General features: G+C 41.4%; 1 long non-coding RNA gene across 1 annotated transcript in view; it reads left to right on the top strand.

The window, feature by feature from the left end:
* Positions 1 to 2,148: 2,148 nt before the first annotated feature.
* LOC134550598 (uncharacterized) overlaps positions 2,149 to 26,040 on the top strand; it is a 38,226-nt gene continuing 14,334 nt past the window's right edge. The window contains exon 1 of the long non-coding RNA XR_010080368.1: positions 2,149 to 2,479. This is a non-coding gene — a long non-coding RNA (uncharacterized LOC134550598). The remainder of the gene's footprint in view (positions 2,480 to 26,040) is intronic.

A 26,040-nucleotide genomic window follows, 5' to 3' on the forward strand; every position in this document is an offset into this window, starting at 1 on the left:
GAGAAGGAGAGACAAGGAGCTATTTCCTTAGCATTTTCAAGCTGTGGTTTGGCAATGAGCTCTCTATCTGCACCAGACAGATACTTCATCAGGTCTGGACTGTGGGAGCTCTGCTGCTCATGCAGGGCTTGGGTACCTGACACTGCCTGTGAGCGAGGACGCTGCGTTCGGACTGTGGGGCAGGGGCAGAGTGAAACCACACAAAGCTCCTTCAGGATGGGACATGAATATGATCTATAGTGATTACTCCTCTAATATGATCAGTGTCTAGACAGATGAGTATGCTCTTGTTAGCTGATGAGTTGTGTTAATGGCATTGGTAGCGATGTGTCTTCAGACAACCATTTACTTCCTCTGAGAACTGCTTTTATGATGTTCCATGAAGACTGTACACAATTCAATAGATGTCGAAGAGCCTCTGAATGTTTTTTTCACAGTCCTGATGTTTTATTTTAAATAGCATGTCATTTACAAGACTCCCAAAGACAGATAGCTTTCCCTGCTAGCTCGCAGTCACTCTGCAATTATATGGAACAGACGTTGAAATGATGATGGTGGCGTCTCACTGCTACATTTTGCTGCTGCTGCGATCTAATGTATTTCAGCAACAAGCTATTCCCCCTGCATTTTATATTCATCAGATGTCGACATTACCACACTGTCACTTCTGGCAGCCATACTCTCTTTTTTCCAACTTGTAAAATGTTTTCTAATCTAGAAAGTGTCACCATGTAAGTGTAACTGTAAAGGTGGAAGTTGTCCAGTGCAAAAGTAGAGTGATGCCTTACCTTTTAAAATCTTTTTCTGAGTCTTAAGATACATGTAGTGGCCTTTATGGAGTTAAGTGTACAGTACCAAATTTCTCATGCTCTAAGCTTAACTTACATTGTTCTCTGTACACACCTGCTTTTTACAGAAACACTGATGTGATGTGCACAGTGACATTTGTAGCTGTTGTTTTAGTTTGGTTTCTTGATGATAGTCTAAAGATGCTGAAGTTCTGTCCATCCTTGACCACAAGATAAAAAGCAGAAGAAAAAAAGGATTATATACGCCAGATTTTGCTCACAGATAGCATCACACTCATGCTACTGAAAAATTCTCTGTGAGGTTCCAGGCTTTCCTAAGTATACTGCACCTCCTTGGGGGACGTGTGCTTGTTTACTTCACAGAGGTATCACCTATCCTTAGAGAAGTTCACAGTTCACACAGTACATTCTGTATCTCCTTTTAAATCTCTGTGATATAAAAGTCTGCCAGGCTAGTTTTTATAATGGAACAAAATAAGGAGTTCTAGAAAACAAAGGAGAAGTATTTGTTTGGTTTTCATCCCCATGGCTGTAAATCAAGAGATCAAAGAAGCATGGAAAGCACAGCATACTGAAACAGTGAGTAGAGAAAATCTCCTCAGTGTGAGTTGGATATTAATACATGTGCAAGAGTCTGAAAAAAAGTGAACGTTTTTCTTTACCTTTTATATCTTTTTCTCTACATATTTGGTTTACAAACACATATTGCAATTAAAGTTCTTTTCACACATCCTACTGGCTGAAGATCTAATTTCTTGTACATATCTAAAAATACACAGAAAGATAAGAAAAAGGTCTGCATGCAGCAACTTACCACCATGTGAGGACTTCCTCTGCATATGCTCAGTGTTTTAAAACTGCATCAGCAACAAAAAACTACGCACACAGCCTTTACTACTGACCTGCACCAACTCTTCATTCACCAGACACAACTCCCCACTGGAATATTTTCTCTCTGCTAGTTTGTACCAAGTTGCACCTTTGTGCACTGTACACAGCTGAGGAATCCTCAAGATCAAAGCCTCATGCCTGAGCATAATCTTGTTCCTGACATGTCATGCCAGGCCCTTTTCACTGTGAGTGCTTTGATGAAGCAACAGTCAGGAAAAATAACAAACCAAGAACAGACTGAGAGAGGAAGGAGGCAATGCAATGTGTTCTCACAGCTCTGGGCTTCTGCATTAAAGCTAATATGTGCAAACCCCCTGTTTGGATAGGTTTCTCTTACTACTATTGTTTTTCCCAGTTTCTGTTTCCACTGCCAAGTCTGGAGACTTCATTCTCGTGTTCTTGTAAGGTGAAAACATAAAGGATCCAGGGTGAGAGCAAGAAACTATTTCCAGCCATTCTCAGTGTAGAAGGAATGGTGCAACCCTCCCTTAGTTCACCCAAACCTGCACCTGGCCATCAGTAAATGGAAATGGAGTGTATGCTATTGTGCAGTATCACCAACCTGGGAGGTTTGCAACAACCTTGAAAACTCTTATGTTGCCCTTCTGCTGAGCCCTCCTCTGCTCAGGAGTGGCTGTTCTCAGTGACTGATGCTCAGTTCTGGGTCTCCTAAGGAACCTTCAACATGTTTTGTTCTGCCAGAAGAAGCGGGGACACAGGGCTGAGAGTGGACATCAGAGATGTGGAAACTTAGGAGAACCTCTAGCACTTCTGAAAAGGTAAGCAAGGTTCTCAAACAGAAAATAATTGAGTATGCAGAGGGAAAAAAAAACCCTTTGTGAACCCTATTTGAATACTACAAAATTTCAGTAATGCCAGGAAATGGGGGAAAAAGGAACCACTTTGGAAGTCAATGAGGAGCAATACAGAAAGGTACAGTGCTGGTATAATTACTATTTCAAACATGACTTCTGGTGGGAGCCAGAAAAAAAAGCTTTCCTCTTTTTTTCCTCCACCACCCTGGCTGGCACTTACATTGAAATACTGTGTTCCTACTCAAGGTCCTTTCCCCTGAAGAGGATGGCAGTTCTGGGCAGGAAGTCTCCTTGGTTTCCTCTCTGTAGAGCAGCTGACAAAAATGGTTGCAAGGAGAAGGAGGTTTTTCACTGGGTCAGGGCATGGTCCTTCAGGTCACTGCTGGGGATCTCTTCGTGCAGCTGCAGCCAGAGCACCTCAGAAGGTACCACAGCACAGCAGGGAACAACTGCCCAGTTTCACAGTGGTTCTGCAGCTTCTGCTGCACCCCGAGGTGTTGTGAGGTGTGTGATGGCAGCTTTCAGCTGCAGACACCTGAACCCCAAGGAACAGTTTAGGAGTTTCGTGAAGCACATTTCTTTATCCAGCTCCTGCAGGTGTATGGGCATTCAATTAAAGCCAGAAGAAAACTAGTTTGGGATTAAGCAGATATTCAATCTCTTTGTGCTTTCACCTTTACCTAGGGGAAAGTCCTATTAAATTCAGTAAAAATTTGCATAAGCTGAGATTTTAGGAATGAATAAGAACATGGATTAAAATTGCTTTTCTGTGATTATTTGTGGCAGCACTTTTGATATACTGTACAAGTTACAAACCCACAGAGATAACAGTGAAAAGTTCAGCTGGTGAAAAAAACCAGTGGATTACATTTAGAAAGACATACAATAACCTAAACTACTCCACTTCAAAGCTGTCATCTCTGCTTGCTTCTCCTGGCCTGTCTGTAAGGATCTGCCAACCCATAATCAGCAAGCTGAGAGCCAGTAGGGAATACAGAGATTTTCTCCCTCACTGGAATCAATGCTTGCTTTACCTTATCATGAACTACTGTCAATAGCTGATTTTACCAAGTTTGCCAAGGCTCACAGCTGTTGTATGTTCTTAGAGCTTCCCGTGTATTTGTATTTCCTTAGGTTGGTTGCTGGGATTACTTAAACTATCTGCTTTTAATTACCTGTCTATGAGCAGATGTTTTAAGGTGTCTACAAGTAGATTTCACTTATTCTTGGTTTTTGCATAATGCAGGAGCTAGTATGTGACAGGGGTTGTTTCTATGGCACAGTTGCACTACTTCCACTTTACTACCATCTTTGCTTTAATCAACAAAAATACTTTTGATTATTTCTTTGCCAGATAAGCAGAAAAATCCCCTTCTGAGCCACAGGTGATATTAATGGATATGGGCAATGCCAAGCTTCCACTTTTGCTTTCATTATTTTAAGAAGAGGTTTTCCTTTCTCAATAGGTATCAATAGGAATAAGTGCTGGTAACAGAAAAATAGAGCATGGGTTAAGTTCTACAAGTGATGTGAATGTTTGTACTTTTACAAATGTTGCCTGTAGTAATTGCACTTAAACTGCCTATCTTTTTTCCACCTTCAATCATTAGGGGATGTCACCTGTGTTGTAAGGCTGGAATTCCCTAAAATAATACGACACAAATCCAAGTGCCCTTCATCTATTATGCTCTCTTCTGCCATTTCTCTCCCCTTGGATGCACCAATTCTTCAAACACTGGCTCAATAGCAGGACTTTGTGCCTGCATCAGCAATTGGAAAACAAACATAAAACCCAAAGGAAACAACCTCATGATGTGCTGCCATTAGAAGATCTAAATGAGAAAGCTGCTACACACACTGTGTTCTTAATGAGATGTTTGCATCAGGTGATTTTTAAAGCATTATACTTGCAGTGTCAGCCATTAGTTGATCACTGGGAAAAGGTGACATCCTTCAAAATGTCACATTATCCTGATGGATATCCTATCCTAAAAAACCTATGGGTATGTACTTCTGACTGGAAAACATGCTAATGAATTGATTCAAGCCAGCCAAATCAGTCCATTTCAAACTCTCAGAGACTGAATAAAGATCTAACACCCACGCAATGTGGATCATCCTCAAAAGTCTCCATTCTGTGCCATGAAAATTCAGGGAAGTTTTCTCTACTGTCTCTCATGGAAACAGGCTCAAACATGTTATCCTGCCCACAGTGACGGCAGCACCAAAACAGGCAGACTTTATGTTCATTGCAAGAACATAATTATAACCATTTGATACCTGAGAAAGTTGAGCAGAGAATGTTCTCCATTGTTACACATAATAAAAAGTAATAAACAAAAATTATTTTTTCATAGACTTTGAAAAAAAAAAAAAAGCCTTTTAATTCAGGAGAAAATCACACAGATATACATTGACTAAAGACTAGAAATACGTAGTATAAATACTTTTCTAAAGGTCGATACATTTGCCCAATATACTCATAATTGTTTTTCTAAATTGAGGGAGGTGTAACTTGTATAAATGTGAAATCGTTTGTGAAATAAACACAGGACTTTTTCTACAGACAATGACTGTAGATGCCACTGACTAGAAAAGATTCACATGATTTTTCTTTGTAGATATCATTCTGTTTGTACAGATACTTATATTCTGGTTCAAACTTTGTGTTTTATAATAATATGTAATGAAAGAACGGTATACAATAATTAAGTAGTCACAGAGCTAACAGAGACTTTACTTAATCTTCTTCAGAACCATCTCCTGGATGAAACACTGTCTTTAAGTTAAGGACAAAGATAAGGAAGTTAATGACAAGCCTCTAATCCAGATTGCCTTTGGAACAATGCTTTGCATGCCCCTTTTTCTTTTTGCATGCTTGTACTGCTTATAGCAGGCAAGGGAAAGAACAGTGTGAAATATTACAGCCTGTGACTGGTAAATGTGTGCACATGGTCTGTGTCTGGTCATATTTCAATTTCCTCCTTCCAAGGAGGAAGGCAACAGTCTTGGTGCCAAAGCATTGACTCTACCCATCACAGCAAGGTTATGTTAACTTGATTGATCTGATTTGATGAGCTCCATTAATAGTGCAAGCTTCTGGACCTCATTTGCATTAGATGTAACAGGGACAGCAAAAAGTCACAGTAAGAAACATTTTTCAGTATAAAAGAAGGAGAATGTGAGCACACAAATCAGTAGGGTCATTGGGACCTGCCTTTCTGGGGAATTTTGGCTATCTGCTTCAGAAGGGATCAGAGTTAAATAAATAGCAAAAGTGATGAGGCACAAAGGCTGTGTGCAAATTATATCCTTTTCCCTAATGAATTGCCCACTATCAGCCCTGGAATGTGTTAACTGCACAAGCTGCAACAGAAACAAGAGAAACTTCTTTTTTCAGTGACGTGCAGAGCTGCCAAACTCATTATCATATCACAGACATTCCCCACGAGTTGTGTATATCCTGCATGCTTGTGCTTTCTTATCACTGAACATTAGAGTCTATACTGCACTACATATTGCTCAGCTGCTTCCCTTTCATGGAGGCTCATTTATCATCTATTTTGGCTTGTGCAGGGATGAGATTAACGGCCTTCTAGTTGCTGCCTGATTCACTCCTACTTTTCATAACTTCTCAGTATAGTCAGCTGTATTTGTTCTTAATGGCTGTATTAACTATACTTAATCACCTTGTTTAGCTGGGAGAAATAGATGATTCCCTAACCATACACCTTTGATCACTGTTCTCCATGAAAGCCAAACACCATCAGAAAAGGATGCTCACTCCCCATCTTCAATTATACTGTCCCATTTCTCCTGTCCCATCCTTTCCCAAAGCTGTATCTCTTTAATTTTTCCTCAGTGTGTTTTCTGTATGCAGTTGGGTTTTGGCCATGGCTTCGTCAGGCACAGACCTCTCTAAGCTTCACTTTCTATCCTTCCCTTATTTTCCTGATGCAGCCTAAGTAATTGAGCTAATAGTTGTCTGACCCACAGCTGCAAGCTGTGGTAATACTGAAGTTGGAATGAACATATAAGGTGTATTCACTCTATGCACATTTTAAATCCGCCTAACCAAAATGTAGAACGCCGTTCCTCAAATATGTTGAAGAGGAACAGTAAACTCAGCCAACAGGGGTGAAATGTCTCTGAAATTGTTACTTTGTCCAGAGGTTTTCCTTTTCTCAATGGATTTAAATACTGCTCCACAGTTATGTTGCTCCCAAATGTAAGACTTTGCATCAAAGCTGAAAGAGAAATACTCCCAGGTGGAAGCTAAGTTTTTCCTTCCTATGCATCTTCCTATGTATGTTGTTTTATCTATTGCTATTTCTCTGAGAGAGCAGCCAGGGGATAAAATGAAGAGCATCTTCCTTCAGTGGTGCAAAAAGCCTATATTTCATCTGTAGAGGTCTGTCTCCTGGCAGGCACTGCCTAGAGCTTTCCTCTTCTGGGGCACTTGGTTTTGCTTTCTATTCTTATGCTCTCTCAGGCTCTTCCCTGGAACCAGTGCCTCAAGACGCTTCCCTTCTGGACACTGCTTCTGCCCTCCCCCGCATAACTGCGTGTTGAACTCTGCCAGTTCCTGTTTTAAGAAGGCAATGTTCTTGAGAGCTGACAAAAATATAATTTGCAGTGGCATTTCATTGAGTTACTTGGCTTTCCAAGGGTCAGGGTAACAGCCTGCAACAATGTGGCCTGCAAAAAAAAAGTCAATAAGTTGCTTTTCAAAATCAGTAATGCACAAATAGCAAGTCACGCTCCTCTGCCTTGCTTCTGCTCCGTCTCTAAAACTTTGAGTTCCCATCTGTCAGTATTTTCTCTGGGACATCTTGTGTCTCAGTGTAATCTTCTGTGCCATTTTCTTTGACAACATTCACCAGAAGTATCTTCAGCAATTAAGGCAACTTGAGGTGAACATGATCTCCTCTATTTTATTCCCACTCCATGTTCTTTGAGGAAATCTCTGGTTGTCTCTTTTCATAAGAAAAGGCATATGCAGCAAACAGCAGATAGCCGTAAGCCCACTCCAGTCGTGTCCGTATTTTGCCTGGATGTCAGATAATCAGTTTAATAAAGCCCAAGATGCTAACTTCAATACAATTTAAATGCCTAAACCTAAAATGTTTCATTTAAAAGCCTAACCTTGTAGGCTAATTAATCACCTGGATACGAGCCTTTAAAAGATGTAAATCTGGAACATCTAAAGACATTATTATGTCCATTGGTCTGGGATTAGGGCTGGGGCATAGTGAGCTTTTAAATGTCCTGCATCCATTCTCGTTATCCTTTGAGACACACTGTCTGTGCAACATATGGGTAAAAGAAAAATCCAAGTCAGGGCCATGCTTCTATTTCAGAATCATCAGGGCATGTTGTATAGACTGGAGTTACTCACAGATGTGTCCTTGAACTCTCAGCTACTGGTTCCTGGCCTTCAGCTGAGGAGCATTTTGGGTTGACTGGATGAGTCCTCCTGGCCTCCTCCAATGCCAAGTCAGACAGATTAGGTTGTGTCATTTTGGTAATGGTTAAACTTTGTAGTGAAATGCATCAAAGTGTTTTCCTGCATTCATCTTCTGCTTCTCATCACTTTGAAACACTAGGAATTTACTGTCTGGAGCAGCTGTGACATATTTTCTTCTTGAACTGCTACAGCTGTTTCCCAAGCAAACTGAGGAGCTTGGCACTGACACCCCTGTACTTTTCCATTCATGCTGCCTTTGAAGAGAAGGTCAGATTCTTTTAATAAGGACCTCTAGCTCTCTGAGGGCTGAGAGACTTCCTTGCCTCTTGGAGAAAAGGCATCCTGTCTTAGCTGCACGGCTGAACAACAGGTGTAGTGTTTTGAGGATCTGGTCTCAATCCCAGGTCCTAAATACTGATGTGCAGACCAGAGGTGCTTCTGGCTTAAGTCTCTTGACGTCAACTCTTCTTGCCCTACCACTATGACAAAAATCAAGCAGCTTCTTTGGTAAAACCAGCTCTGGGAAATAGGCACAGTCTGTGCAAGCACCAGGAAAACTTTGGACCTGGCCCCCAGAACAACTGTGACCATCACTGTACCTGATGGATTGCTGCCATAACTTTGTAGGGGTCTGCTCACAGTTTGCACAGGAAATTTTCTCCACTAGCTCCCTGAAAACTTCCCAGGAAAGTGCTCAGGAGATGGGGCAGTACAATGATGGCTGGGACAACATGGGTAACATTGGCACAACAGCCCTGGATGCACTACAGAGGAGTATCTGAGCCTGCTACAGCCTTTTCATGTGAATAATTGATTCTCTCTGTCACCCCTTCTAACCCAGGAGAAGCAAAAAAAGCCAGAGGAGACTAATATTACTGAGCATTTTTCAGAAATAAAAGATGGCCCCTAATAATTACCTCAGTCTCATTTTAGGAATAAAATAACAGTGATCAAATGAGCTGGGGACAGAATTAAGCACTGTGCCTAAAAAGCAAGAGTCTGAAAAGAGTAACAGAGGCTTTATACCATCATCATAATCAAGTTGAATGAATGCACATTAGCCATCACATTGATGTTAATAAGAAGTGAGTTCTTTTTTTCTGGATGTAGATCAACTAGTGAACCTTATGCATTAGCAGCAGTGGAAATACTTTGTCTAAACCAAAGAAAATCAGAAACTGTTGTTCTCTAGCACCCTTCCTCATGAAGAAACTCTGCTGCAAAGATTTTTCAGCCAGCATGAGGCAAGGCTGCATGTAGGGCAGATCCCAGCATTATCCAGCCCTCCAGCAGCATTTGCAGACTGACACAGCAGCCAGCTGCCCGTCCAGCTCTCCCAAGGCTTGGCAAGACTTACAAAAAACCCTGGTCACTTGGAAAGTGCGGGTTACAGTAGCAGGGGATGGTAGAGCTCTGCAAGAGAAGTTACAAGTATTTCATCCCACAGGGGTGTAAATCTCTCTCCTCAGTGGCTGCTCTAACTGCTTCGGGACTGCAGCCAGCTGGATATTGCAAGCTGCACTCCTGTCAGGGCTTGGGTGCGAGGCCTCTTTTCAAAGCCTGGCAATTAAATCTGGAAAACACTCAGCTGAGGGTTAATTTAAAGCCTTAACTGCAGTTCTAACCAGAACAGGAAATTCCATCATTTAGCAAGAGTGGTAATGGTTCTTTGCCCTACAACAAAGGGAGAAGCATGGAACAAAAATCTAACACTGTGAATAAATCTTTGCCCCTCTGGTGAATCAAGAGTTACCTTTGTAGGTATTTTACTGGATGATTTCAACCCAGTCATAAAGAAGGAGGAACAAAGGAGCCTTTTTTATCCCCCCAAGAAATGGCTGCTGATGTGATGAGCCCTGTGGGCTCTCCTGCAGGATGCTGCTCACCAGCACTCAGGGTATGACAGTCCCCTGCTAGCTGTTGGAGCAGGGCACTGCAGTGCTCAGAGCAAGGGCTGTGCCAGAGCAAGGATGTCCGTGGAAAACAACCTCTGTCACGACAAGACAGCCTGAGGGTGCAGTCAGGGTGAGCTGCTCTCCCTGCAGGGAAAAGCTCCAAAGGGATTGCTAATGGATACTGTACATCTCTGACAGGGTTTCAGTGCAACCTTTCACCATGTGGAGAACTTGAAGATGTTGCTTAATCTGTTAATTTTTGTGGTTTCTTTTGGCTTGTGAAGAGGCACAGAGTGAATGTCATTTGTCTGTACATCTATAGTCCAGGACAGACCTGTTGAACTTTCCTTTGAACATTGCTTTACTACACATAAATATCCCTAGTGGAAGAGAAACTGAAGTCTATTTTTTCCCAGGATGTGTCTTTACTAAGGCTATTAGACTGTTTTTTAAAGCTCTTTGTCCCACTGAACATTTAAGTGCTTTATTCAGACTATTTCGTTCAGTCTCTCCAGCAGCAGGAAACAGTTTTACTAAACAGCCAGGGAAGGCTTTGAGAAGGAAGAAGGTAGTTAGTGTAGGTAGTAGCAAAAAGTAGGTGGAAGCTACTCCCATTTTCTATTTTATTTTTCCATCTGTTCTTTGTTCTCTTCTTGGTCTACTGTTTGGGCAGAGCTTGATATGAAGAGTGTGTGGTGGAGGGAAGAGGGAAAAGCAAGGGCCCTTGCCCTTGCCCTGGTTGCTCCTTCTGGATTGCTGACTGCTCACCTGAGCTCAGCCACGCTGTGAATATCAGAAGGCCTGACCAGTTTTATGATGTGTTTTGCAAGACAGAGTGATGTGACGTGGATGCTGATGTCTAGAAGAGGATCTAAATGTGGGTCTTTGTGGCAGCTTAGAAAGCTCATGAGCCCTCAAGCTCCAGCCTCTGCAGTGTTCCTGGCTGGAAAGCTGAGGTTGTTGCTTGGACTGTCAGCTGATGTCTGTGAACGCTATTCTTTAGCACCTATTTCTCTCTATGAAATGTGAAACAGTGGGCTTAGGACCAGGAGTGACTAGGCAGCAGGATGGTTAAGATGTTGAACCCAATTCACCTTTAGAAATTAAACGCATATTTATTTCCTCTGTGCAGCACTGTTTGCAATCTGGCAAGTGCAATTAGCTTTTGTCTCAGTCTCTATAGATACATAATGCTTTTTGTTTACTTAAGTCCTTCTACAAGGGCTGGCGTGTTTGAGGACTCATCAATAAATCTGGCAGGGTGACTGCTGTATGTTTCTAATCCCTTAACCATTTATTTACAAACAACAGTTGGATGTCTATGCTGTGCAAATTAGTCAATAAGAGGAGAACTTAACAAAAGGCAAATGAAAGAGGATTCAATTTTAACTACTTGTTTTTCAGTTTCTAAGAAAATACACATAGATATCTATTTTTGTGGAATCTCCATCCCTTAGAATTTATTACCAAGTTCCTAATATTCCTTTTTGAGATACTTGCTCTGAACCTGTCAGAGTCCAGGTCTAAAGGTGGGGTGAGACAAAAATACCCCTTCCATACGTGGGGACATCTTGAGTGAAAAAATGTCATTAATTCAATTTAGCATCAGTAATACAATTCCGGTTCTAAATTACTTCATTTCAGTGGAAGGTTTTCATCTGTACACTCTCATTCGTGTAACCTTAGTGAGCATGCCTAGTTAAAGCTCACCCTATTTTTCATGGGAAATGGGAGCACAGATCTGAGTGCCTTCTGCTGTACAGCAGGCACACCTGCAAATCTGTACAGAGTCAGGAACCCCACCATCTAACAGATACTACACTGTTCAGTGTTCCTGGTGTATATATTGTCCTTAAATGAAATTCAATTCAAACATCAGCCATAAACAAGCTCTTCTGTCATATCTTAAAGGTAACTACCAATTTGTTATTAAAATTAGTTTAAGTACACATGTACAGAAAAATAATTTTGTCCCGAAGAAAAAGAAATACTAAAAGCAATTGATTTTCACAAACGGCTTGATTTTGGTTGATACCAGTTTGAGGTACCAGGCTTTAATAGATATGAGCATGGACTCTGTGAAAAGATGCTTCATAATATTCCAAAGGGTACAGGTTTTAGAAAACTCAAACAGTAGTAACTTGAAAATAATAGCCTATAATATTCTGTAGTAGAATTCTGTAATTGCTACATGTTTTGGGCGATTTTTTCTGGAATGCTGTAGTGTTTTTATAAGATTGTTTAGACAGATGTTCTTCCTTTTTTGTATAAGAGCTATTTGCACTTCTGGGGCTCAGAGATGTTTCTTCTGATGTTGAACTGGCATCTGGTCTCTCTGTGGCAGGATGTCTGCAGGTAGAATTGCTGCAGAAATACATCTGTTAGATAATTTAAGTACACTAAGTTTTAGAGTTGTGGCAGACAACAGATTTATAAGCTCACAAATCCTGACTGGTATTAAATGTACATCCTCCTGAGTGCAAGAATTTAGGAACTTTTCAGATCAGATTTTTCTCTTAGATGTTTCTGCTGCATCTTGAAAGTACAAGGACAGATTAGATTAATCATTGTTATAACATTTAGTTCTTGAGAATCTGAATAGTTTTCTAGGAGACTTGAATCAAAGGCAAAATGGAGAACTCCTGAGCCAGGGAGAGCACCATTAGAGGTTCTTTCAATTGCCTGGCTGTGAGACTACTTGCTCCAGGGTTGTTGGTGATTTTGTAGGGATGGATGAGCATGGGAAAGGTCAGAACAGTGCTTATCCTCACTGCTCTGTCCTACACAGTGAGATCATGGGATGAACTTCCACTGGTTCAGAGAATGCTTTTGTGTTTGAATCAGAGAGTGCCACAAATACTGATCTGGTTATCCTTGGTATCTGCAGACCACTGGAGTGTTTTCACGTTTCCAGAGATTACGAGTTTCACCCTACAGAATGTGCCTCTTTCCAAAATGTGGGGCTTTCGTATTTCTGTCCAGGATTTCAACATGGAAAACATTTGTGTGTTCACTATGTCATTCATGTGCCATAAAGCCAACTTGTGGATATGTCAGATTTACTGTGAATACATTTAGACCTTAGAGTCATTTAGAGTCAACCTGATCATGTTTAGTTCTTATCTGCTCCAGCCAGGATACCAGGTATCCAGAAAAATAGCCTGTGTCCTCCTCTTACATCCCAACATGTCTAGAGTAACTCAGACATACCACAGCCACCCAAAGAGACTGTGCCTCCCTCATGAAGGGAACTGTGTGGTTTTCTCATGCTTTTTGAACCTCTTTGGATGTCTTCCTGCAGTCAGAGACGAGAAATAATGCCATGTTTTTCTGCATGGACTGATTCTGCTACCCTTCAAAGCAAACAAGGCCACTGTATCCCACATTCCAGCAGAAAAAGGAATCTCCTTAACTAGTGTGGAAGGGCTTGCTTGTCTGTAGTCTCAGTCCTTTGGGTCATGCATTCCCATTCCAGCTAGGCCAGATGTGAAGCTGCCTCAGTTGCTTTCAGATGGTTATTTGCTCAAAACATGAAGCCTGTTACAATAGTTTGTCCTTCCTTTTGCAACTACAAGTTTCTGTTCAAGCTATGTCATTTTAGGAAAAAGTAAAATAAGATGGAAGAAATTTAGGTGCCAGTAGAAAAGGAGAAAGGAAATACATTGAATTATCCAATGTGTAATGGGAAATGCTGTTGAAAAATAAGGTGCATGTTTGTCACAACCTAAGAATCTGCCTCATCCAGAGTAGGATGTTTGATAAGCAGCTCTCTGTTTACAGTTTTACTGTCACAGCCAAATTACCTATTCATTACCAAGGGACTACCTTCAGTGGGATAGCTCCCTACAGGATTCCTGAGCTGACTACGTCTGCTGGTGTTTGTAATTCTAAATTTGAATGTACAACTGGGTAGAAAGCTGTGTTCCTACCTCAAAACACTGAATGCTAATTCAATATGAAGCTACTTGCAAATGCATTCTGTATTCGTTGGCCGCTTTTGAGTGTGGTACCTCATTATTCCAAACTATATAACTGTCCTCTAATAGGAATTCTCATACCGGGTCTTGTTTCCTTCATGTGAATTTTCATAGGTGCGCCATTTTAAGGTACTGCTTCAGCTGCAAGGCATTGTAAATGACATAGTGCTGTTTAAAGCCAGTGTTTCTCAAGGACAGAAAATCCTTTATTTTGAATCTTCCCTAGTCAATCAGCTAAAAGCATCAGATTTGTCCTAATCCAATAGTGTCTCCAAAGAGTTAAATACATTCCTCTGGAGCAATGCCACTGAAACAAATTAGATATTCCAAGCAGAACCACGTTTATTGTGTAGTTTGCACATGTGAGACAGTGCTATTCATGGACTTTTTATCAAGAAAAGATACTGAACTTGTCAGAAAAAAGTATGTATTGGCCTAAATTGTGCAATTCTCATTCATGCTTGTGAACATTTGTACAAATAGAGCCATTGACTTCACGATGAAAGTGTTTCATTATGATCATTCCTATTTCAGTGATCTTTATGTGATTTGAAATAATAAAGCACCACAGGCCCATTGACTTCAGTGATGCTACTTGGTCCACCAACATGAGTAAGGGCTGTGCAATGTAGTTAAAAGGATCGTAATAACAAAACCTCTGTTATCAAGCTAAATATAACCCCACCACAATCCTGCCATAGAATAGTCACAAAACTGCCTGGGCACAAGCTCTCCCATCTCTACACATGCACACACATCCCCCTCCAGTTTTTCTTTCGGAACAAAACCAGCTGTAACTAGAGTCTGAGTTTTACAAATTGAAAGGAGCTTGTAGCAAAAAGAACAAAAGTGCTAGTGTGCAGAAGCTACCCTGCAAAGAATGTTGGCAGGAGAGAAAGCCAGGCCCTTCCACTGCTGTAACCTTAAACTATCATTTGTTGATGCTGGTGTATTTCTAATAAGAAGAAACGAGAACACAAGAAAAAGGGAGATGGAGAACTTGAGACCTTTTGGAGACTAGGCTTTTCACATTTTTATGTAGCCTAGTAAGGCAGAAGGAACTCTTTATTGAGTGATAATAGCATCCACTGCACAATTTACCCATACGTTTATGTGAGTGGGATAGTGCCATAATCTTCAGGCTTGTCATTTTACGGGAGTGAAACCAGTAAAGAAAAAATGCTTTGTTGCTCAGGTCTGAAGTGCAGACAGATATGGAACTGTGGCTCCAGTTTCAGAGAGAGCTGATGTTTCTCTGCTGAGCAAGCTATTTAGCTATCAGATCAAGGGGTGTGATCTGGAGCACAGCAGTGCATTGCTCCAGTGTGAAAATACCATGAAGTTTAGTGTCTCTATGCACACTGGGAAGCAGTCTTCGTTATAAAAAGTGCCATTTTAGTAGCCGTGCTGCTGCTTAGGGAGCTGCAAACCTGATGTGTGGATTAATCTGTAGTTTTGGGCTGAAGGGCTGTTTTTTCTTGCAGAAGAAAAACATCTATTTAAGCCTCCTCTATTATGTGAAGAAAACAAACTAGTGTCCATAAGCAGTCACCTTCTACCTGAGGATCTCTAAGCACGTCAGAAATTGGCAGTGTTCTTACACCCATTCAACAAACAAATTGTGACCAACGGAAGTTGTGGGAAAGCCATGCCTAGCACCCACATGTGCTGGCTCGCTCTCTCTGACACCAAAACATACCAGTAAAAGGAGTTTTCTGTGTCACTTTTACAGCTGCCTTCTACCTTGAGTGGTTGGGGTTGAAATCACAGTTGCAGAGAAGTCAACAGCAATTTTGTCTCTCAATGCATTGTCTCAGTTAAGTAGTAGCTACTGTAATAAAACTATTTCACAGTCATCAACTCTATATGAATTATCAGCAGCTGTCAGCTTTTATACTGAAAAATATAGGTCAATAAAAGGCATGGTATCTTTTTAAGTTATAATGCTATAAGGATGAAAAATCCAGTCTATTCCAAGGGTTAAACCCAAGCTTCTTCTCTAAAGTTTCTATGGCAACTAGATGCAATCTATAGTGATATTGTAGCTAATGAAATGTTTCTTCCAGACCAACAGTGCAACATGTAGCATTCAGTAATGAGGAATGTCTTTGGGGAAAGAATAGTGGCATAAAAGATGCCTTCTAGCAAACTATATTGGATGATAAAAGCCTGCAGTAAAGTGTGTCCTGAAGTCCAAATTCCCTTCTGTTTATTCACAGTGCTTCTTTCATATCTGCTCTGATAATGAGAAACACTGGTAATAAGAACAGTACTTGAGAAGGAAGAGAGTAAGAAAATAATTTTGATCACTTCTTTAAGTGAATCATAAAAAAGAAAAAAATAAGCTTGTAAAGAAGATCTTTTGTATGTTTGAAAGAGGTTTACTTTTCTTTATGAGTGGAATAGCTAAATGTTGACATTTGTTGTCAGCATGCTATATTATATCTGTGTGTGTTTGTGTCTGAATCGTGTGGGTACAGATTAAATCTCTCTCCTCATCTTGACTTCTCAGGAGCTGAAATCTACTGGCCTCAATGCAAACCCCAAACCACACATTTTTCAGCTGTATTCAGCCCATCTCATAAAAGACAAGATGAAGGACGTGGAAGCCGTGTGTGTGTATGTGGGAACTGGAGGCAGCAGCACAGACACAGCACTGACCTGAGCAGTGACACAGACTCCCCGTGTGTCCTCTGCTCCCCCACGGCAGGGCTTGGCCGAGCTGCCAACATCCTCTGCTTCTGGGAAGCAGCTCCTTCCCTGTGCCCGGGCACAGCTCCTGCCCTGCTGAACAGGGAGGAGAGGCAGGGCAGGGCAGGGTGTAGGAGCTGCCTTGTGGCTTTGTGGTCTGCATGGAAAGGCCTCTTCCCTCCTCTGCTCTGCAGGCTGCTTAGACACCTGTGCAAGGCTGCAGCTTTGTCCTTGCAGGCCCTCCAAACTTGCAAGAAATCTAACAAACCTGGGAATAGATATGACCACCCATACCTGGTTTAATACGTTCAGGTTCCTGAGTTTCTAAAAATGCTTTCCTACATGCAGGCCTTGAAGAACTGCATGAATATTGTTATTTAATGTAATTAATATTATTGGGAGGTATCTAATGGATCCCTCTCAGTGTAGTGCTCCTTTCAGTGCAGTTAGCTGTTTTATGTGTGTGCTGTGGTTATGTTGCACATGATGTATCTGCTCTGCTGTAGTAATGCTGCTGTTGTGGCTGTGGCAGTCTAAGAACAGAAGGAAAGCAAACGGGGCTTCCAACACAGAAATCCTTCTTCAGGGTTTGGAAAATCGCTTAGATGCTAAACTGCTTTCTGCTTCTCCCAGTGCTGTAAATGGATTCAGTAAGGAGAAGCATACATTTTCTTTCCACTTGCCTGGCCTTGCTTCAGACACATACACAGAAGAAGAGAGTAAAATGGGTTACATGCAACATGAATTCTTACCCTGGACAGAGAAATGGGTGCTATTTTGGCAGGGGAGTTTCAGAAATGCACTGAATATGGAAGTGAGAAGCAGCTTGTGCTCAGCACCAACACACTGAGGGTCTGCGGGGTGCTGTGGTTTCTTAGCCACAAGGTAGATGCTTTCTCAGGCCCTGGGTTTTTGGGTTTGTTTTGCAGAGCACTGCTGAACAGGATCTTCATGTCCATGTGACACTGGGTGTTTTCATTTACGTATCTGCACTTGAAGACTTTTAGCAAATCTAATTCTAAATGTATAAACTGGTTTAAAAAACCCCTCACAGATTTATTCCTGCCTATGCACTATTAAAGTACAGCTAAAAAGACTAAACTCATCTCTAGTGGTGTGCTGGATAAAAAACAGTGTTTCCTTGGGCAAAATTACCAAGAATTTTTATTTTACTTTCTGGTTCTTGAAGTGGCATTTACAGCCACAGGAAATAAAGAACAAGGTACCTTAAAACATCCTTGTAAACTTTATACAGTCATTTAAAGTGAAGCACAGTAGTAATTTATTTCCAAAAGGTTGAACTTAGTAAAAATTTTTGTCACTCAGGGAAGCTTTCCTTCTCCTTAGCCAGGTTACATTAAAATGTATAATGCCTCTTCTCTGACAGGCCTCATGCCCTCTGTCTCCCCTCTTTTCTCCTCTCATACCAAATACTTTCATGGTTAAAGTATTGATAGTTATAGCAGCATTAGGTCCAGAAACTATCTTCATGTACAGAGATGATACTTGCCATTGTTTTAGCAGCTGCCTAAAAACATCCTACAGCATTAAACAGAAGGACTCTGTTTTCAGCTTTGTCCTTCTTTTGGAAACTGTTTGGATCACTAAAATGAAAACAAAACTGCAGGCAGGAATTTATATGCCTGAGAGAAGGATTCTAAAGCCTGATTTTTTACAGCCTTCAGTTTTGTGAAATGTAGCATCTCACTACAGATCTTTTGCTATTATGTATCTGAGGTTCAGAATGGAATTTCTGTTTTAGATTTCACCTCTGTGAAAAACAAAACAATCAACAGAGTCCATCAGGATCACAATAAAATCTTGTGTCATCAGAATTCAATGAAGCGTTCACGGGCAGTGGGAGCGCCTCAGTAGGACAGACAGTCATTTTGGTGGTCAGGGTACTGCACGTGTCAGCATGGCAGCTGCTGTGCTGTGAAAAGATCACTGTGCACAGAGCTGAGACACACATAATGCTGGCCAGGAGACATGTGAAGTTTGCTATGGCCAAAGAAATTAGATTCTTCTGTTCAAGTCAACTTTGTGATGAGTATATGTTTTGCATTTTTATTAATTTCATATGAGCTTCATTAGACAACCAGGTCATAAATACATTCATTTTTTGAGAACAGTCTCAGAATAATTAATGTGTATGAGCACTGATCAGTTATCTGATGAGCTGTGTATTGCAACAACTGAGAAAAATTTCTTTGAGACGGGTTATGACTTTGCCTTACAAAGTGTTAGGAAACTGAAGAGACTGAATAAGCCCATCCAGAACATTTCAGGAGATAGACTGAACTTGCTGACATCCTGTGCTCACTTCTGACCCTGTGTTTGCCCTGCTGCTCATGTGGTTGCAGAACAAATAGTTCCAGAGAAGTGATGAAAACTCATCCTACAGGAAAAGTCATTAGTTCATGGTTAGATTAGCTTTCTGGTCAAGCTGATCAAGGCTAGGAACACACAAACAGGAAAAACGGGGAAAGACTTAGGTGGATTGAAGTTGTCCTTGAGGCACTCTCTGGCACTTGCTTTTGCATTCCATTGGTAAAATTCCTGAGAAGGGTGTTGGAAGACCAAACCTGTTGGTGTATATTCAGTGAAATTTTTTGCTTTCAAGAGGAAGAGTCCTGGAGAGCCCTGATATGAGGAGGCTTCTTCACCTTTGCCCACTAGGTAGATCGAGGTAAGCAGATCTGCATGCGTAGCTTTCGCTTGCCTTGCTCACATTAATTTGGCTGATACAGAGCTACAAATGATTCCCATGGTGAGTGGATTTAATTCCTTCTTGGATATCTGCGGTGTGAAAGGTAGAAAACAGAAAACTCCTTGCTGAATGTCTTCCCTTCCCAATTTTTCACAGGTCATTTTTGTTCAGCACGCAAAGAAAATGTGATCTCTCACACTGCTGAACTAGTACAGAACAGCACACACAGGATCCCTGCCCCTCCTATACCTTGGCAAAAGTGTTGCATCCTGCCTGCAGTTTGTGAGGTCCCACATTGCTGTTCCAAGCGACCTGTCCTTGCTCTCTCATTATTGATGCGTTCCCTCCCTGTGCTGAAAGCTTCTTGACTCACAGAGTTTTCAGCACGTGACTCTCGTCCCAGTGAATCAAACACTGTAATATGAAGCGCATCATTTATCAAACAGGCACAGGGCTGAATTCAGATCTGGTGTGATGGCTATATAAAGATCACTGTACATGCAGTTTTTCTGGGTCACTCTGATTGTTTTGTGGCTGTGTAATGCTTCATATGAGCTGGGCCAATTGTGGCTGGCGTGACAGCTCCAGCAATGTGAGATATTAGTGTATGCTGTTTTACCACCACACCTACAAACTCAGTGTGCAGCAGCTTTGATGAATGTGATGGCATAAATCCAGAGATGTCTGTAAAAGCACTGCAAGAATTACAATTGGGAAGGGTTTTCCCCAAAGCACTGGCAGGGGTGTATGTGCAGGAAACTAGATTTGGATCCTGAACTTGTTTCCTAACTCAGAAGAGCTTGTGTGAGTTTTATACACAGAACATACTGGTCTGTTAGCAAGAACACTGCACCTTTGGAGTCACAGGTGCAAGACAAGGAACACCAAACAACAAGTCTTCTCAAACACACGGAATGTTGCCATGATAAAAGACCAGTTGAGTAAGGAGGCAAGGATTATTAAAAAGAATACATTGCACTCAGGGAGCAGGCCTCCTCTTCTTTACACACTGCTCACTCATCACAGATACGAAGGTCAAGGCTCATCAGTGTTCCCCCATCTGGACCCAGTGTCATAGCTAACAGTTTGTTGTCTTTATGATGAAGTCTTTGCTTCCCCAAATAAATAAAACTATCCATATCAGGTTTGTCTATTGCAAACAAGATGTGCACGTTGGCACAGCTCCTGACTCCACAGGAAGCTCTGAAACTGCGAAGGGAGCTGGCAGAACACCTGGGCAGTGCAGTGCCCGCCGCAGCCTCGGCTGCCCCGGTGCTGCAGCCCAGCACTGCGCCCAGCCTGGCACTTCAACTACAGTGTGAACTCGCTGTGCACCAGCAGCAGCTTCTTCTTCTTGAATGTTCTTCTAGCACCGGTAATGTCACTAGGTGACCTAAATCCTTCATTCACTCACATTTATTTTTAGTGAATGTCAGATAAAATAAGAACATCACTGTGCAGGGGAGAAAATACCGACTGTATGAACTTTTTTCCTAGAGGTGAACGGTCTGTGGGGAAATTAATGTCAATTTTTAATCACAAAATCACAATAATATTTGACTGCCTCTAAAGTCTTTGCATTTCAAATGCAGGGGAAGAACTACAGTCTACTTTTAAATGCATTAAGTAAATAAATACAAAGGTATACAAAACTACTTTTGAAATGTGTAATTTAACTGTAAGAGAGCTGAAAACAAAGCTGCTGTTCACTTATAGATGAGAAAAGAGACATTAATTTGTATAACTAGGCATTAGTTAATTGTCATAAATGTTAGTTAAAGATTCTAATCATTATCATGCATATTTAAGTAAAAACTTAGATGCTATTTAGCATTCATAAACTTATTTATTCTAATATATTTATATATTCTAATACATATACATTATGCAAGCATATATATATATATAACTCTACACACAGCACATCCATTAGCTTAGTCATCTATTGTAGCTTTGCAGCTATTGCAGATTGTTCTCTAAGTCTCCTTTTCTTTCCCTTTCACATGTACCAGGTGTGGTAGAAGGCCTCACTGCAAATGAAAGCTAACATTGTTGTTTAAAAATAAAATTCCATTTAGTCATTTTACATGTAAAACAAAAGTTATGTATGTGTATGTAGACATATATATTTATGATTACAGTATTCATAATGGTAGTATGGAAAGGCTGAACATCTGCCTGAATGTAGGAGAAAGAGCTCTGCTGAAGTGATAAGTGAAAGCTGGCCTCAAGTACTCCCTGTATGCAAACTTTTTGCTGGCAGGATTTAATCAGTGTAAACATTGTTTCATTTTGAATGGAGCAGAAAGTAAAAGGGTCACTAATAATAGCTAATGAAGTAGAAGGATAGAGTACTTGAAATGAAATAATGGATTAGAAAATGGATTAAAATAGATTTTTTTTCTTTCTATCAGGAATCTCACCATTAATTCCAGGCAACAATATTCACTGTGTCAGTTCCAGGCTTCCTGTAAGTTCATGTCTGCAGCAATCACCATTTAATCAGTGACGCAACAAAAAGACTTTCTAGATGCTAAAGGCTGGCTTTGCTTTACACAGGGAGCAGCCTCTGCACTCCACTTTACAGCGTGCCTGGGACCCTGGCTCTGGGAACCTGCTGCCCCAGAGCCCTGCAGGGTTCACACCCACACCTGAACTCCATGGCACAGTTCTGTCAGCCTGGGCAGAGCTTTTACTGTCCAAGTAACACTGCTGTGTTTGCTGCACAAGTGCTAGTGAGGCTACACACAGCACTTGTCAGGGAGAGCAGATTAGTTCCACCAAGGTTGAACTAGGAGCAATGTGTATGGTGAAATCAATTTACCTTTTATTTCTGGGGGGAATGGTATTTTGTGAGTTGGATTAGTAACAGAAAAGTGGTCTAACTTACCTAATAGATTTTTTGGGGCATTACATAGAATTTCCTGTGCAACACTTAGCACTGCTCATGAGTAAAACAAACTCATGCCCATAAGAGAGCCGTGCATAAAATGGTCTTAAGAGCACTTGTTTGTTAAAGCCTGCTTGGACTCCATTAACTGTGGCAACTCCTTCTCCGTGTGGCTTGCCATCTGCCAGGGCCCAATTAGCCCATCCCCTGGGAGCTGAGCTGAGCTGCTGCGCCCGGCGGCACCTGCTGCTCCCGAGGCTGCTGTGCACAGCTCCCGTGGAAGGGCTCCGTGCTGCACGGGCTGCCCGCCCCAGCTCTCAGCGCCTCTCCAGAGGGACTGTGGACGGACTGTGTTCCAAGGGTTCGGCAGCGGAGGCAGCACCTGTGCCAAGGGCCCCTGGGGTATGACAGAGCAGAGAGGCTGGGTGCCCATGCCCCGGTACGTCCAACAGCAGCTGGGGCAGGACTGCATGCTCTGTTACTCTTCACTAATTGGCCACCTAATGGCTTTTATGCCAGTGTTGTATGTCAGAGAAGCTCCTTTGTGACTTGAATATCACAATCTTATAAGTCTAAATCAAGGACATTGTCTTAGTAGCTTCATCTGAGTGGGATTTGGACAAAGACAATAACTGAAACTTTCCTTTTATGAGAAAACGTTATCCTAAAGCCCTGCTAGAAATATTATCTAGAAATATTCCTTTGGAAAACCTCTCAGTGCCTGTCCAGTTCAAGAAGTGCCTTTGCAGGTAAGAGATGGAAATGCTGCCATTAGAGGAGTGCTGTCCTGCTGTAATTTGCTTGGCTTTGTCCTTCAAATGTTGCTTTTCAAAACCAGACTATCACAGCAGCAACCTATGAGAGATTCCTCATGCCGGAACAATTTCTTAAGCAATAATTTGCAGCTAAAATAACCAGGCAGTTTAAAGTTTAAAGACATGATCCTGAATTTTAGGAAGATGAATGAAGTTTTCCTGCTTTTTGGAATAGCAGTATATTTTATCATTGCCTATAGTCCTTATGATGAGGATAACATGCCCACGCTCATAGGAAGTAACTGAGGAAGTGACCATTTATGCTGTTGCTGCCCCAAAGTCTGCAGCATGTGGTTATTTATTTATCCACTGCAACAATTGCTCTATAAACACACAGTACATTCCTGGAGAGAAACAAGTCAGGATCTCTCAGCAGGGGAGAGGGAGCCCACTCGTGTGTCCCACCCCGCAGAGGCAGCCAGCCATTGTTCAGGGCTGCGCTCAGTTATCGCCCGGGGATCTCAGCCTGGGCTGAACACAGCCCAGAAAGCCATTCCCATGCCAAAAGTCAGCATCCTGAGAGCCCAGATGGGAAACTTGAACTGAGGCAGGTGAAACTGTCCACAAGGAAGTGTCCCAGTTTCGTACTGCTGACCATGTTGAATAAGAAGTGTGAGAAATTAGCACAGAAAATGATACTGAAGTAAAATGGTTACTGAAAGGATACAAGTTCTGTTAAGCACCAGCAGCACTGAGTTCAGTAAATAGAAAGGTCATCTTTCTGTCTCTGCCTCATTCCCAACTGCAGCATGACTCAGAAGAACAAACAGTTGAATAGGTTTTGTTAGATGCTTGCATGCATTCTGGGCTTTTTATTACTTGAAATTTCATTTGGTTCCCTGATTGTGCCACAATCCAAAAAAATAAATACTTAAAAAAAATCAGTTGTAAACCAAATAATATTTTCCATATGTTTGACAATGAAGTGTCTTGATTTCAGAAAGATTTCAGCCACAGATCATTTTATTACATGTCCCTGCTTTAAGACAATAAGGGAAGGGAGAAGTGAGAAGAAAAGCCATCTTAGATTTGTACATGGATTGAGAAGTTGAAAGTCCATACGCAGCAGGTGTGCAGTGCTTTACAGATAGCCATATCAGTAGTAATGGTTGTCATAATCTGAAGAGAAGAAGAGTAAAAGGAGACCTGGACACTACAAAAACTTCACTTAAACCATCAGGTTTGGACTGCTTCTCTCTGCAGGCCAGGCTTCTTTCCAAATATTTTCTGCCCTCCAGGACAGGCAGAAAAGTCTAATCTTTGTGACCTTTTCTTAAAAAAAGCAGAAGTAATGTTTGCAGCATGGTATTTGTATGCAGGGATTAGCTCTTGATTTCTTTGCTTAGTACCTTAGGGTATATTTTTAAACTACTACATAGAATTTTGATCTCACTCGTCAACTTCTATTGACTTTAAACCTCATGAGTCACTTTGACAATATATCCCAGAGGCTTTCTATGTTACTCTGGCTTTAATTTAAATTCCCCTGCTTTTGGGGGGTTATTTCTGAATTTAGGGTTAGCCCAAATGGGAAGTTTGCTTTCAGGAGGAATTTCCTACCTTAGAGATGTTCTGCTTCCAGGTGTTCCTAGTATTATTTTATGTTCTAGTTTTCTTTGGGGGAAAAAAAGGACATTTTTCTTAGTATCTGCAATTTCTTTTACTTCCTTGGTTTATTCATGCCAGCAATGGCTGCATTACCTCAATGTCAGTGTGCACGGCCCCCTTGTGAATGCTGCTGTAACTTATGTGTAACTGTAAAAGTATGTACTTGGTAAGACTCACAGTACAACAAAGGCTCAACTCTGTAAGTAAAACCTAGCAATGCATTTATACATTATTTTCTTTGCAGAATGGCTATTTTCTTCTCTCTTAAGGGAATTAAAAATTAAAAATTCCAGTGAGTCATGTGATATCATAAAGCTCTGTGGAAGGGATGTGCTGCTCCATGGCAGCTGCATACACATCGAGTCCTCTGCCTGGCAATCTGTTAACGTGCCCAGACTGGTGGATTGGTTGTTATTTGTGGCTCTCACATAGAAATTAGGACAAACAGAAACATGTACAAGGGTGAGAGAGACATTTTGCCAGTCCCTAGAAGGGTTTTCTCACAGTTGTTACTCCTCCAAAATGGTAGATAAATAAATGACATTTAGAAAGGGAGCTCAATGGGAGACAGGTCTGTGCTCTGCTAAGTATGGGTGACAGCTCGAGTTACCCTTAGCTCCTCTCATTGACTGGTAGCCCCAGGTGAGCTAAAAGGCATGGCTAAGAGCCAGCTGCCTCAGCTAGAGAAATCCTGGGCAGTGTCAACCACCTTTGCCAGGCTGTGCCATCATGGACGTCTGGGTAGAGCATCAAACAAGTGTGTTAACAAAGGGTAAGTATTTCCCCTGAAGTGTTTGACAGAAAATAAACAGCTGGAGCAACTGGCAGTAAATTCTAGTTTCCTCAACAGCATTCTGCTAACAATGGGAAGAGGAAGGAGAAGCCAAATAAACAGTACCTCTGTTATAATTGGCACAATAGTCTTATTTCTCCTCTTGTGTCTTATGTGGTCATAATCAAGTATGCAAACAGCAACAAATTCTGCCTTTACTAAAGACAACTGCTCTCTGTCTGGGAATTCAGGTACCAAGACGATGAAAATTCAGGCTGAGCATTGCTTTCAAAATAATTTTCTACTTTGCCAGGAATTATGAGTTGATCTTCCATTTTCTGAGTGTCTTTCTCAGAAGAAAAGATTGTTACACATCATTATCAACAGTACTAGTTCCATTAAAAGGAACATTTTCTCTAGCACCACTAGTCATTTCTCATTTGATTTTTTGAATCAACTGCTTTACTGACCTCTAATCAGGGTGGGTGTACTGCATTACCTTTGGCTAGAGTTGGCTGTCTTGGAAAAGGAAGATAAGCTTTTGTTAGCATTTAACTATTGAGTAAGCTCATGTTTTATTCCATTCCATTTTCATTGCACCTTTAAGTCTTATTGTTTTCCCCTTCAAAACTCTTTTTACAGCTTTGCATTTTGTTTGGCTCAGTCTAATGGGCGTGTCATGGTGGTCCCAACCACTCCT

Source organism: Prinia subflava, chromosome 5 (genome assembly GCF_021018805.1).
Source record: "Prinia subflava isolate CZ2003 ecotype Zambia chromosome 5, Cam_Psub_1.2, whole genome shotgun sequence".
Classification (NCBI taxonomy): domain Eukaryota; kingdom Metazoa; phylum Chordata; class Aves; order Passeriformes; family Cisticolidae; genus Prinia; species Prinia subflava.